General features: G+C 43.4%; 1 protein-coding gene across 1 annotated transcript in view; it reads right to left on the bottom strand.

Annotated features, from left to right (window-relative positions):
- LOC124544989 (scavenger receptor class B member 1-like) overlaps nucleotides 1-14,036 on the bottom strand; it is a 236,959-nt gene extending 222,923 nt beyond the window's left edge. The window contains exon 1 of the mRNA XM_047123745.1: nucleotides 13,932-14,036. The gene's annotated coding sequence lies outside the window, so the exon portion shown is untranslated. The remainder of the gene's footprint in view (nucleotides 1-13,931) is intronic.
- Nucleotides 14,037-14,955: the final 919 nt, after the last annotated feature.

Here is a 14,955-nt window from a genome sequence, read left to right as displayed (position 1 = left end):
CGTTTCGTCACAGGGTTATTTGGTAAGCGTGATAGCGTTACGGAGATTTATAGCAAACTCAAGTGGCAGACTCTGCAAGAGAGGCGCTCTGCATCGCGGTGTAGATAGCTGGCTGGCTCTGAGAACTATGGGACTTAACATCTGTGGTCATCAGTCCCCTAGAACTTAGAACTACTTAAACCTAACTAACCTAAGGACATCACACACATCCATGCCCGAGGCAGGATTCGAACCTGCGACCGTAGCAGTCGCGCGGCTCCGGACGGAGCGCCTAGAACCGCTAGACCACCGCGGCCGGCTGTAGATAGCTGTCCAGGTTTCGAGAGGGTGCGTTTCTGGATGAGGTATCGAATATATTGCTTCCTCCTACTTATATCTCCCGAGAAGATCACGAATGGGAAATAAGAGAGATTCGAGCGCGCACGGAGGCTTTCCGGCAGTCGTTCTTCCCGCGAACCATACGCGACTGAGACAGGAAAGGGAGGCAAGGACAGAGGCACGTAAAGTGCCCTCTGCCACACACCGTTAGGTGGCTTTCGGAGTATAAATGTAGATGTAGATGTAGAAAAGCAGTCCGACCACGACCAACGTTTGCAACGTACAAAGGAAATTGCCCAGATATCGTTCGTGGTCAAATGCAAAAGCGCAGTCTGCAGATTTGACTGTCATCTGATTTATGTTCAGGCATGCACTTTGCTGGGTCCGTGGCTGTCGTCTCCACTAGGGCAGCCGTCTACATGGCTTCAAAATCTCTCTCCGAAGGGAATAGGTATGCCATGTACCTCTGGTGCCACCGGCCGGGGTGGCCGAGCGGTTCTAGGCGCTACAGTCTGGAACCGCGCGACCGCCACGGTCGCAGGTTCGAATCCTACCTCGGGCATGGATGTGTGTGATCTCCTTAGGTTAGTAATGTTTAAGTAGTTCTAGGGTACTGATGGCCTCAGAAGTTAAGTCCCATAGTGCTCAGAGCCATTTGAACCAACCTCTGGTGCCTGATATTTCGGCACACCCGCCACACAGCAGTGCCCTATGGGTTGCCGTCGCGCCAGACGCCATACGCCTGCTTGCCGACACTATTCGACGTCGTTGCGTCATCCGCTGCAGTATCGAGGGCGCCTGAGACACAGCCGGAGCTATTTCGCATCCCCGAAGCCACGTGACGCCCGCCGTTTCCTCGTATACCTATGCCGGGCAACAGCTCTCCGGGAGTGTGTGCCGCCGGTTCACCGCCGTGTAAACAGTGGGTCACCTAAACAGCAATACCGGACGAAGACAACGCCAGTGCTCCATCTATTGTGACCACAGCTGATTCCGACCTCTGAGAGTTACCGTTGGAGACAGTGTGTTTTCTCTTGCACCTTCGTAGGACTATAATCACTGAATGACACTTCTCTTATCACATCACAATAATAACTAGTGTTCTTTTGTAGAGATTCAAATTTATATTGTTAATGTCTTCTTGTTGCTCCGTTAGAGAATACTGTAGTTCAAGGCTACCTGGGAATTGTCTACTCTTCGCGTGCACCATACCACAAGCAGCACATAACATTTCTCACGGAGTTCCCATATTTTTTGTCGTTGCCCTGCAGCTCGCGTTGTGCAAGTGTGGGAAGTGGTCGCGGAAAGTGGTTCAAAGGCAGACGTGATCGGTTCCTGTTAGCGCCGTCAGACTTGTTACCGTTGAGAAGCTGAAATGATTGGCATCGTTCAAGGAAAAGATAACGGCGACTGAGTAAGTCATGATAGGCAAACTACGGCAGGACGGACACAATGCTACGTACTGGAACTGAACAGCACAAAGCAATACCAATTTAGCAATAATTTCACAGATTTCATCGCATCAACTGTACCTTATCGACATAAAACTAAATCTGAAAATAATTGGTCTGGTAAGGCATTTCGTTTTATAAGGCGCGAGAATAAATGATTCAGCATATCGGAACAAGACGACATAGTTTAAGTCCAACCACATTACATTTGAAGGAAAATAAAACATCGCATTTATAGCGACCGTTGATATACTTAACGAAACGGCTATTATACACATTTCACTGTGAAGGGAAGCCGTCGCAGTGACAGCGTGGCGAATATTACACACGTTATCCCAGGAGGAATGATCAGCATTCAATGATAGGACAGGAACGATCATTCGAAGCAGAAAAGCCCAGTGAATATAAGCTCTAAAATGCTCAATTTAAGACCTATGAACACTTGTTCAGTAGAAGAGGTGTGTTCACAGTAGGGAAGATGAACAGGTCTTGTCAATGTAAAAAAAGAAAAAAAAAGAAAAAAAGGAAAAAAAGCTGGATTACAGACATTGCTGTCAAAATATGAATGTATATAATAACAGAATTTCGCTGCGTGAAGGCTACCGCTACCTTCCTTATACTAGCATTATCTGACAACGCTGTTTTCCTGTTGCATATGAAATCTGTTGGAATGTATATTAATGTGGTAGCATCCATACTTGAGTCCCCGATTCTACTAAAAATAATAATAATAGTTATAATAATAAAGTAACTAAACTCCGTCCGAACATGCCTTCGAAGGTCCAAAGGTACCAACCGGCCGCCGTGTCATCCTCAGCCCACGGACCTCACCGAATGCGGATATGGAGGGGCATGTGGTCAGCACACCCCTCTGTCGGCCGTATATCAGTTTACGAGACCGGAGCTGCTACTCCTCAATGAAGTAGCTCCTTAGTTTCCCTCAGAAGGGCTGAGTGCATCTCACGTGCCAACAGCGCCTGGCGGACCGGATGGTAACCCATCCAAGTGCTAGCCCAGCCCGATAGCGCTTCAGGGAACCGGTGTTACCATGCAGCAAGGCCGTTGACAATAGTAATAATAATAATAAGAAGAAGAAAAAGGTCACAGGCTGATTTATTCAAGAGAAAGAGCTTCGCAAACTGAACAAGTCGGTAACGCATTGATCCAACTCTGGTTCTTAAGCAAGCAGTTGTTCGGCTTGGCATTGATTGAAAGAGTTGCTGGATGTCGTCCTAAGGGGTACCGTGCCAAACTCTCTCCAATTGGCACGTTAGATCCTCAAAATCTCCAACTGGTTAGAGGGTGCTGCCGATAATGCTCCGAACGTTGTCAACTGGGGAGGGATCGGGCGACATTCCTACCGAATGTAGGGTTTGACGAGCACGCAGAAAAGCAGTAAAACTCTGGTCTATGCGGGCGGGCAGTATCTTGCTGAAATTTAACCCCAGGATTGCTTGCCATGAAGGGCAACAAAATTTGGCGTAGAATATCGTCGAGTACCTATAAGATTGCCGCGGATGAAATCCAAAGGGGACTTACTACGAAAAGTGAGGGAACGTCAGAGAAACACTCCTAGTTGTCAGGCCTTATGGGCGAGATGTGGTGGGAGAACAGATTGGTTGGTATTCCACCGCTGTCCGGGACGTTTCCAGACACGTCTTTGCTGGTCGTCGGAGTTCAGTTTGAAAGGAATCAACACTGAAGACAATTCTACTCCAGTCCACGATGTTCCATGCCGAAGACGTGGATCACGGCAAAGTCGCTGACGTTACATTATGTGAATCGAGGCTAGCAGTTACAGTTCCCCTCATCTATGCTAGGTGATCCTGAACATCAATATAATTTAGCATAAGCGTAGAAAATAAGGATGCGAGGAACCTAAGATTATTATAAACATTTTCCTCAGAAACTAAGACCTGGTACTCTTATGTCTATACCCATACATCAAAAGGTAAAACACTCTGTGCATCTGGCTTATATCATCTCGATGCATAAAGAATAAGGTAACGTCTTTCTTATCGAACGTTCGATGCGCTCTGACGTCCATCGCAAAAGTTAGTTAGTTAGTTATATAGGTAGTTACATGTTCCACAGATCATTTGAAACATTCTTCCTTCGAAATGATGACGAAAGAGTTAGTTTCCTGGATACGTACAGATGTTTAGAGTCAACATTACTGAAGACATTTTTTTAAGTCCTGCTCAAACTTCTACATTTAATCACTAGTTCTTTTTACATGTTACTAATTTTTAGATAGAAATTGGTCGATGGAATAGAAATGTCCAATATAAATGATTTTAGATTAAATTTGAATTTTTGTTTGCTATGAGCCAGACATTTTATACTATTGATAAAATGATGAAAGATGTTTGGCTCTGCATATTGAACTCTCTTCTGAGCCAGCGACAGCTTTAAGAATGAGTATCAAACATCATTTCTCCCTCCAGTGTTGTAGGTATTGACCTCACTATTGTTCTCATTGTGAAGGATTATTTATTACGAGTTCCATATGCGAATACTGTGACGACGCAATTAAAATACCTAGCTCCTTGAAGAGGTACCCACATGAAGTCCACACGTTATTTTACTGCTTGCTTTTGGGCGAGCAATACTTTTTTCTAAAGTGATGAACTACCCCAGAAAATTATTCCATAAGACATTATTGAGTAAAAAGGTGCAGAATATGTGGGCAGGTTAATTATGTTTTTCTCATGATTAGTAATTACACGAATAGCAACATTAGCTGAACTTAACAGTTTGAGAAACTCAGTTAATGCTTCTTCCAGTTCACGTTTTCATTAACATGTAAACCCGAAAGTTTGAAGCATTTTAACCTAATTGATTTGGAATGACTGTTTGTTGAACAGAACTGAATATAGTAGGCTTTCTCTTTCAAAATTTAGAGTGAGTCGATTTTCTGTGAACGACTTAATAATTCTTTAGACCTGAAGCGTCAGTCTCTAAAATGACGTAAGGATGTCAATCGAAAGTGGTTATCCTGTATTACAGCGTAAATAGACAGATAACTGCCTACACACCTTCATTTTTGGTTCAGTGCTAACAATAAGATACTGTCGAAATTCCCCGTTTATATACTTTTTTATCCTACTAGCTCTGTATACATACCTTCATTGAATTAATACGCCTTCAATTCTAAAGATATGATTCTTTTCCTCTCCAAAGGTTCGGGACTACATTGTGATACATGCAGATTTCAGAGCGGTAAACTTCAATAGATGAAGTCCAGCTCTTAGTGAAAGCTAGTGCGAGCCGTAAGAGGGTGCTACCAGTACCTACTCCAGGTTTACAGATTTATGTTTTCTGTGGATTTTCCTAAATCGCTCAGGCGACTTGCTCCTGGTTCCTTCAACAAAATTTCTACCGATTCTTTAGCAAACACATGTATTTTTCCGTAATTTATAATTATCAAACTAACCTTGTGATACTGAATAATGGTAATAATATCCATACATTTCATACAAATTGGTGTGTGTGTGTGTGTGTGTGTGTGTGTGTGTGTGTGTGTCTCTCACATATCTCCTCCTAAACTAGTTGACCGATTTCAACCTGCTTCCGTATACTATTGTCGACGTAATCGTCTACAGAGATTCAGCAACTTTATATATATTTAACATACAAGGTATTCTTATTTATTGTTGTGTCGCATTTACGCAGTTTTAATTAGATTACATGTTTTTATCTTTTGGGGCGATCTTCAGATCTAAGTCTTGTCTACACAGAATCACGTATCAGAGTACTCTGATACGTGGTTCGGAGTAGATAAGACGGGTCGCTGACGAAACTGCTTGGATCTGAGGATGGTCCAGAGTGATCTAAAGATGTTATCTAATTAAAAATGTGCAACTGAGACGGAACAATAAATTGGTGCACGTATACATTACCATCTGGCAACAGTCACTGTCCGTGTAAGAACATCTACCTATAATAGATCATGAATATGACACCATGAACAATCAGATTCGTAAAATACTGCTGTATCATGTATGACATTTAAATTTATTACTTCTGTGCTTCTGACTCTATTCACAATAAATTTGGCAGACATTACTTATATACGCAATTAAGTGCACGTATGAAATTATATCACAGTACCACATATAGATCAGGAGATATGACGTCATAAAAGCTGAGATACACGAGAAAAAGCATTGTGCATGATGTTTAAGGACCAACGGCCTTGTCGCAGTGGTAACACCGGTTCCCGTCAGATCACCGAAGTTACGCACCGTCGGGCTGGGCTAGCACTTGGATGGATGGCCATCCGGTCTGCCGAGAGCTGTTGGCAAGCGGGGTGCACTCAGCCCTTGTGAGGAAAACTGAGGAGCTCCTTGATTGAGAATTAGCCACTGCGGTCCCGGAAACTGACGTTCGGCCGGGAGAGAGGTGTGCTGACCATATGCCCCTCCACATGCGGATCCGATGATGAGCTTAGGATGACACGGCAGCCGGTCTGTAACCTTGGCCCTTCATGGCCTGTTCAGGGTGGAGTTTAGGTTTTAGTTTCAACATGATATTTAAATTTATTACTTCTTTGCTACAAATTCTATTCACAACATATTTTGCAGACGGTATCCATATATACCGCTGAGTGTACCTGCACAAATACATCATTGTACGACATATAGTCGAAAGGATATGACGCGAGATGCGTGAAAGAACTGGTTCATGCACGAAGTTTCAATAAATTTGTTTATTACTACTAAGACACTCCTACTGTCGAGTCAGCTTAAGGAAATCCCCGGCAACAGGCAGCCCTTTGGACAGCTTTCAACTACGAAGCGCGAACAGCTGTAGGTGAAAAAAATCGCCATTTACAGAGCTACGAAGAGATGCTGCCACAGAGACCATAAAATCACGCTATAGATACACGAAACAGCAGCTTTCAGGATGCAGAAACATTCCGAGATACTACACTAAGAGCACAATTTATTTTTTGATTTCGTTTCAAACAGAAAATAGTTCAAATCAAATGGCTCTGAGCACTATGGGACTTAACATCTATGGTCATCAGTCCCCTAGAACTTAGAACTACTTAAACCTAACTAACCTAAGGACATCACACAACACCCAGCCATCACGAGGCAGAGAAAATCCCTGACCCCGCCGGGAATCGAACCCGGGAACCCGGGCGTGGGAAGCGAGAACGCTACCGCACGACCACGAGATGCGGGCCAAACAGAAAATAGGCAAAAATAATACCCGTATGCAGGGTGTTACAAAGAGGTACGGCCAAACTTTCAATAAACATTCCTCACACACAAAGAAAGAAAATATGTTATGCGGACGTGTGTCCGGAAACGTTTACTTTCCATGTTAGAGCTCATTTTATTACTTCTCTTCAAATCACATTAATCATGGAATGGAAACACACAGCAACAGAAAGTACCAGCGTGCCTTCAAACACTTTGTTGCAGGAAATGTTCAAAATGTCCTCCGTTAGTGAGGATACATGCATCCACCCTTCGTCGCATTGAATCCCTGATCCGCTGATGCAGCCCTGGAGAATGACGTATTGTATCACAGCCGTCCACAATATGAGCACGAAAAGTCCCTACATTTGGTACCGGGGTTGCGTAGATAAGAGCTTTAAAATGCCCCCATAAATGAAAGTCAAGAGGGTTGAGGTCAGGAGAGCGTGGAGGCCATGGAATTGGTCCGCCTGTACCAGTCCATCGGTCACCGAATCTGTTGTTGAGAAGCGTACGAACACTTCGACTGAAATGTGCAGGAGCTCCATCTTGCATGAACCACATTTTGTGTCGTACTTGTAAAGGCACATGTTCTGGCAGCACAGGTAGAGTATCCCGTATGAAATCATGATAACGTGCTCCATTGAGAGTAGATGGAAGAACATGGGGCCCAATCAAGATATCACCAACAATGCCTGCCCAAACGTTCACAGAAAATCTGTGTTGATGACGTGATTCACAATTGCGTGCGGATTCTCATCAGCCCACACATCTTGATTGTGAAAATTTACAATTAAATCACGTTGGAATGAGGCATCATCCGTAGAGAACATTTGTACCCAAATGAGGATTGACACATTGTTGGCTGAACCATTCACAGAAGTGTACCCGTGGAGACCAATCACCTGCTGATAGTGCCTGCACATGGTACGGGAACAACTGGTTCTTCCGTAGCACTCTCCATACAGTGACGTGGTCACCGTTACCTTGTACAGCAGCAACTTCTCTGCCGCTGACATTAGGGTTATCGTCAACTCCACGAAGAATTGCCTCGTCCATTGCTGGTGTCGTCGTTCTAGGTCTTCCCCAGTCGCGAGTCATTGGCTGGAATGTTCCGTGCTCCCTAAGACGCCGATCAATTGCTTCGAACGTTTTCCTGTCAGGACACCTTCGTTCTGGAAATCTGTCTCGATACAAACGTACCGCGCCACGGCTATTGCCCCGTGCTAATCCATACATCAAATGTGCATCTGCCAACTCCGCATTTGTAAACACTGCACTGACTGCAAAACCACTTTCGTGATGAACACGAACCTGTTGATGCTACGTACTGGTGTGCTTGATGCTAGTATTGTAGAGCAATGAGTCGCATGTCAACACAAGCACCGAAGTCAACATCACCTTTCTTCATTTGGGCCAACTGGCGGTGGATCGAGGAAGTACAGTACATACTGACGAAACTAAAATGAGCTCTAACATGGAAATTAAGCGTTTCCGGACACATGTCCACGTAACATCTTTTCTTTATTTTTTGTGAGGAATGTTTCCTGAAAGTTTGGCCGTACCTTTTTGTAACACCCTGTAGTATTAGTTTTGTCAGCTGGTGTATAATACTTACTGAAAGGAAAAAAAGAGAAATAGATCATGCGCAATATGCTGTGTCTAAAAAACATAATCGATATTTTAAAAAAATCCAAACAAGGACAATATGGTTCAAAAGTGGAACAGTGGGTATGATGCCCAAACGTAGTTTTCTCTTTCAATGGCGCATCCGATTATTGATCATCTCTAAACGGACGAAACTCAAACGAAATCGAGCACTAGTATAAAAAAATGTGTAGAGGAAACTGTATTATGCCTATGGTAATATCTGGAAGCTTCCTAGACGAAGGACTAACACCTGGTGGCAAGTGGCGAATGAACGTAGTGTTGGTAACAGTGAACTGACCTTGAACAGCGGTTCTCATCCTGGAGGTAATTCCCCCCCCCACCCCCCACCCCTCTCAAGGTAAAAACAAAAGTTTTCGATTCTGATTCGCTCATTTCTTATCACTAATTCGTAAGACTGTAATGTTGATTATACCGGGTGTTTCTCCTTTGGGATGTCAGACAAATTTCCTCTGGTGATCCTGCAGATATTTGCAATTTCTTTTCTTCAGTGTGTGGCTGGAGTCACCCCAGACAAACATTGCTCATGACGTCTCTCATACGACGTCCAGTTTCGATGAAAAATATCGTTTTGTATCCGGTTGCAAACAAAATGATTTTACGTACCCATTGGACAGAAGGGCCACAAATTAGTCTAGTGCATCATTCGTTTTGTAGATGTATATTGACAGGGACAGTAAAACAGTAAGAATGACCCGGCTGAGCAGCGCCTCTGCACGGCTACAGCAGTCAGCGCGGGCACGGGCGGCGCTGTCGTTGCTACAGTGTTGGATATCCTTCATATTTTATTGTTTCTATTGATACATGTCGACAAAACGAATGTCGGATTAGGCTAAGTTACTACCGCTCTGATGAATCCGATTTTAAATTCATTTTGTTTACAACCGGAAACAGAACGTACACTTAGAGTGGAAGCTGGGCGTCGCGAGAAAGACGTGATGACATTCTTTGTTTGAGCAGACCCCAGCTACACGAAACTGCAAATATCTGGTGAAACACCAGACGAAGTGCGTCTGGAAGACCCGTAGGAGAGACACCCTTTATAAGACAAATAAATTTCTTTCAAATAATAGCATTACTGCTTGACACAATGTGATGGACGTCACAGCTTATTAAACGAATGTATGAGCATCTTCTCCCTCACACAATGCTTCACGCCTGTCTTGTACTTTGTACCATACATATTTTCATATTTGAGAGCAAAACTGAGGCATGTACATCTCATATGCTTAAATGTCTCCCGAAAATCCTTTGTCTGATGTACTTTCCATAGTGGAGAAGCAATTGTTTCATTATAAACTACGCAACAGATTAGGGAACTAATCGTTAGCACCTTCCTCTGTTGCCCCCTCCTCTTCCACCCCTCCCACCTGTTGCCACAAAAACGTATGTGATCACACGACAGACAACTCGTTTTTCGCACTGGCCGTTCCTTGTTTGCCTTCTAGTTCTCGTATCACATCCTAACATTCCCAATTCGGACTGGTAGAATGAGTAAAAACAGAAATCGTACTCCAGAGTAACATAACATACTGTATCAAGGGAAACTTCCTCTCCCCCCCCCCCCCCCCCCATACTCTACGATTCAGTGGTAAAATTGCCCAGATCAAGCATGAAAACAGGAAGATGATGTATTGAACTGTGGAAAAAGAGGCAAAGTAGAAACATTTTTGAAGCGCCTACAGTTACTACTACTATTATTATGAGTGGCAGTGATCATATACAAACCAATGACAGCCAGAAGTCTCTAAATTTCTCCCAGTTCAGAAGTAAGAAATCCAGCAACCAAGTGATTTACAAAGTACAGTGCATAATTTAATCTTGGTTTTATTTTGAGCGGCGGTACATGGTGCGGAAGAAGGAACTGTCGCTACAGGTAGGAGTGGAGCAGAGGAAGCATAATTTGAAGCATGTGTGTAGCCTGAGTGTGGACAGTTTTCTTTTCAGAGAAGGAGCTGCAGCCATCGCTTATGTTGCACCAAGACTCGCGCACTTATGGTAATGTACAAATGTAATTATGTACAGAGACAGTTTATCCGTGCCGGGAAAAGAGAATCTCGACGACTTTAGCTGTTTCCGGTATCGGTAATGATAAAAAGTCGGTCCCAGGAATTCAAAAAGCGTATCAGAACCTGCAGCCGTTCCCGAGACTAATCTGGACATACAAAAGAGGCGAGCAGGGGACTTCAGTTTATACATGTAGGGAGAGGTGATTTAATAAAGTGTTTTTACTTACTAACTTAAGCGTTATTACAACTTAGATTTTTGTTTACATGCAGCAATTTTTGTCTGCTATGCTTCTGACAGATGATGTATGCAATATAAGGTGCAACGGCAAAAATATAATTTATGTGATATAATTTAACAATTTTCGGAGATTTCTTCTGGACTTTCATTGGGATAGCTTACTTTTTGGTAAATTTCATGACTGTAGGTCAGCGGGAAGTATCTTATAGGTTTTGATGAGTAAATCTGCAGTATCAAAATATGTGATATAAATGGTCGTATCTTTTGGTTGGATTGAGTTAGAGACTTAAATGTTTTACAACGCCAGGTCACGATAGACCACTGTATGCGACACAGTTTTCAACTTCATGCGCCTACCTATTACAGAGAAAAGGTGGTCTTAACAGACGAACAGACGAGAAAAAATTAAAACAAAATCGTGTAATATGATTACAAATTAACGATTTTCGCTTTTCTTGATTTGTGTAACGTTGTTTTTTGCAAAATCTGACGATTATAAATCACCATGTTGTAGGCTATGAGTGTTGATGAGTTAGTTCGCGAGTATCAAAATGTATGGCCATGTCTCTTGACTACATGACTTAGAAGCTTAAATGTCTTACACCACCAAGAGACCGGAGATCCTAGTATGTGACATAAGTGTCAACTTTACATGCCAACCTGTTCCAGAGAAAGATTCTTAGCAGCCGGACAAACAGACAGGCAGACAACAAAGCGATGTTTGAAGGGTTCCTTTTTACAAACTGAGCCACGGAGCCCTACAAGGATTGTTAGAAATAAACAGGAGCACTTCCCTCGTTGACTTATTAGTTCGTGGTTTTACAGGACACCTTCAAAAACTAAATATCGTTCATCTTTCGTCATTTAAAATTGAGACATGTACATCTCATATGCTTAAACGTCTCACGAAAATGCTTTCTCTGAGGTAGTTTCCATAGCGGAGAAGGAATTGCTTCACTACACACTACGCAACATATTAGGAAACTAATCGTTAGCACGACACAATAGTAATAATAGCTATTACATTGTTGTAGGGCCTCAATTATTATTATGATTATTATTATTATTATTATTAGTGGCAGTGAGCATAAACAAACCGTTGACAGCCTGAAGTCTCCCAGTTTCGGCCAGTTCAGAAGCAAGAAGTCCAGTAACCAAGTATTCAAAGGAAATTCCTTACGTAAAAATGGTTCAAATGGCTCTGAGCACTGTGGGACTTAACTTCTGAGGTCATCAGGCCCCTAGAACTTAGAACTACTTAAACCTAACTAACCTTGAAACGTCCCCTTAGAAAAATTAATGAACTACTGTGCAGATAAACATCTTACATTATTTGATTTTCAAACAGATGAGCAAAACTGAACGTACTCAGACATTACTCTCTTTACTTATTCTGATCAACACTAAACTGACACACAATATTTTTAGCGCAACGCAATCTGTCTTTCAAAAATCCCTACAAAAGAATGGCCCTGACTAACATTAACCTATACGTTTCACAAATCACTTACCTCACAAAAATCTTCGTTACTCGAACTACTTCAATACAGCGACCGCCACTACTGCCAGCCAAATAAAAGATTCAAACTAGCGAAGGCACTAACTACTGATAGGCATAGTTAGCAAATGAAACATTTTGATAGAGAACAAACAATGTATTTACCTCAATAGTGTTCCAAAGTGATAATATATATATATATCAGTCCATGATATCCAATATTACAAATTTACTTTTGCTGATGGACACACGTCCAGATCGTCCGCTCTCAAAATTCCGCCATCTCTCCCCCCACATCCACCACTGCTGGCGGCTCACCTCCAACTGCGCAACGCTACGCGCTGTTAACAGCCAACAGCCCAACACTACAATAGCGAATATTACAACAGTGCCACCCAGCCACAGACTGCACACAGCACAGCCAGTGATTTTCATACAGTGCGCTACGTGGCGTTACTAATATAAAAACCTAAACAGCCTACTTACAACCTAAGGACATCACGCACATCCATGCTCGAGACAGGATTCGAACCTGCGACCGTAGCGATCACACGGTTCCAGACTGTAGCGCCTAGAATCGCTCGGCCACTCCGGCCGGCTTCCTTACGTATATACCTGACATTGTCAGAGGAAGAGAGATCTCTATATCAATGTAATAAAAGTTCCGAAACAGAAGTTTTGTTGCCCACATTGCAGCTGAAAGATATCTTGATTATTAATTTCAGCGAAGTTATACTGCCATGTTCAGACCATCGGATAAGCGAAATGTAAAGTCCCTCCATGACTTCAATGGGCAGATGGCAGTATGTCACACGTAGGGGCTTTACAGCTCACGTATCCGATAATCTGAAGATGATAATGAAACTTTGCTGAAACAGGATGCGTATCAACTGCGATCTGGGCAACAAAACTTCATTTTTTATATTAAAATTATTTTTCATCGTATATCGTATTTAGACGTTAGTGTTGATAGTATGAAATTTACTGGCAGATTAAAACTGTGTGTCGGACCGAGACTCGAACTCGGGACCTTTGCCTTTCGCGGGCAAGTGCTCTAGTGGTAGAGTACTTGCCAGCGAAAGGCAAAGATCCCGAGTTCGAGTCACGGTCCAGAACACAGTTTTAATCTGCCAGGAAGTTTCGTATCAGCGCACACTCCGCTGCAAAGTGAAAATTTCATTCAGTGTTGATAATGTTGGGGGGAACGAAGTGGTGTAAGCTGGAGTAGTAGCTAATATTTGCATGAGCTCAGGAGTAATGGCAACGTCCAGAAAGGTTGGCAATCACTGAAAGAAAACGAAGAAATATTAAGTGGCCACAAGTGCCGCAGTGGTTGTATCTCAGTCGTGGTCATCACAAGGCTGATTAACAAAGATAATAACAATTAAAAATTTATATGTGGCCCTAGTCAGTTTACTAGTCGTAACACAGAAAAGCAAGTGTTTTAAAAAATGATTAGCCACCTAAAGTTTAGCCTTTCCTGTAGAAGAGAGCAGCGGAAAGAACGCGAGCGCCGAAAAGTTAGATTGAGGTTGGTACCTGTTGTGCGGCCGCGGCCGGTGCTACCGCTCGCGAGTCGCCGGCTGGTCGGTTCCCTGCGCAGATCCGCGGCGCACTGCCACCTGGTGCTCACGACGATCGAGTACTCCCCTGGTGTGGGTAGCCGCCTGCCGAGGTATATAGCCGCCCGAAACCGTCCAGCCAGCTGATCCGGCCGCAGCCTCCCTCTCTCCCCTCCACCTGCCACCGTCGTCCCTCCTCTTCCACCCCTCCCACCTGTTTCCACAAAAACGTATTTGATCACACAACAGACAACTCGTTTTCGCACTGACCGTTCCTTGTTTGCCTTCGAGTTTCTCGTACCACATCCTAACATTCCCGATTCGGACTAGTAGAACTAGTAAAACTAGTAAAAATAGAAATCGTACTCCACAGCATCATTCAGTAACACAGGTAACTTTCTAACTTCCCATCCACGATTCGGACTAGTAGAACTAGTAAAACCAGTAAAAATAGAAATAGAACTCCACAGTAACATTCTGTAACACGGGAAACTTTTCAACTTCCGATCCCCCGCCCCAATGCCCAAGATTCAGTGGTAAAATTGCCCGGTGGATAGCGTGAACGCAGATCAAGCATGAAAATAGGAAGACGGTGTATTGAACTGTGGAAAAAGAGGCGATAGCAATGGAGATACTATCGAAGACAGTGCTGCCAAGGCAGAGTTGCTAAACACAGCGGCCGGCCGAAGTGGTCGCGCGGTTCTGGCGCTGCAGTCTGGAACCGCGAGACCGCTACGGTCGCAGGTTCGAATCCTGCCTCGGGCATGGATGTGTGTGATGTCCTTAGGTTAGTTAGATTTAACTAGTTCTAAGTTCTAGGGGACTAATGACCTCAGCAGTTGAGTCCCATAGTGCTCAGAGCAATTTGAACCATTTGAACTAAACACAGCGTTCCGAAATGCCTTCACAAAAGAAGACGAAATAAATATTCCAGAATTCGAATCGAGAACAGCTGCTAACATGAGTAACGGAGAAGTTAATATCCTCGGAGAAGTGAAGCA

The sequence above is a fragment of the Schistocerca americana genome, chromosome 8 (assembly GCF_021461395.2).
Source record: "Schistocerca americana isolate TAMUIC-IGC-003095 chromosome 8, iqSchAmer2.1, whole genome shotgun sequence".
Taxonomy (NCBI): Eukaryota; Metazoa; Arthropoda; class Insecta; order Orthoptera; family Acrididae; genus Schistocerca; species Schistocerca americana.
This window is presented reverse-complemented; position numbering and strand designations above follow the sequence as displayed.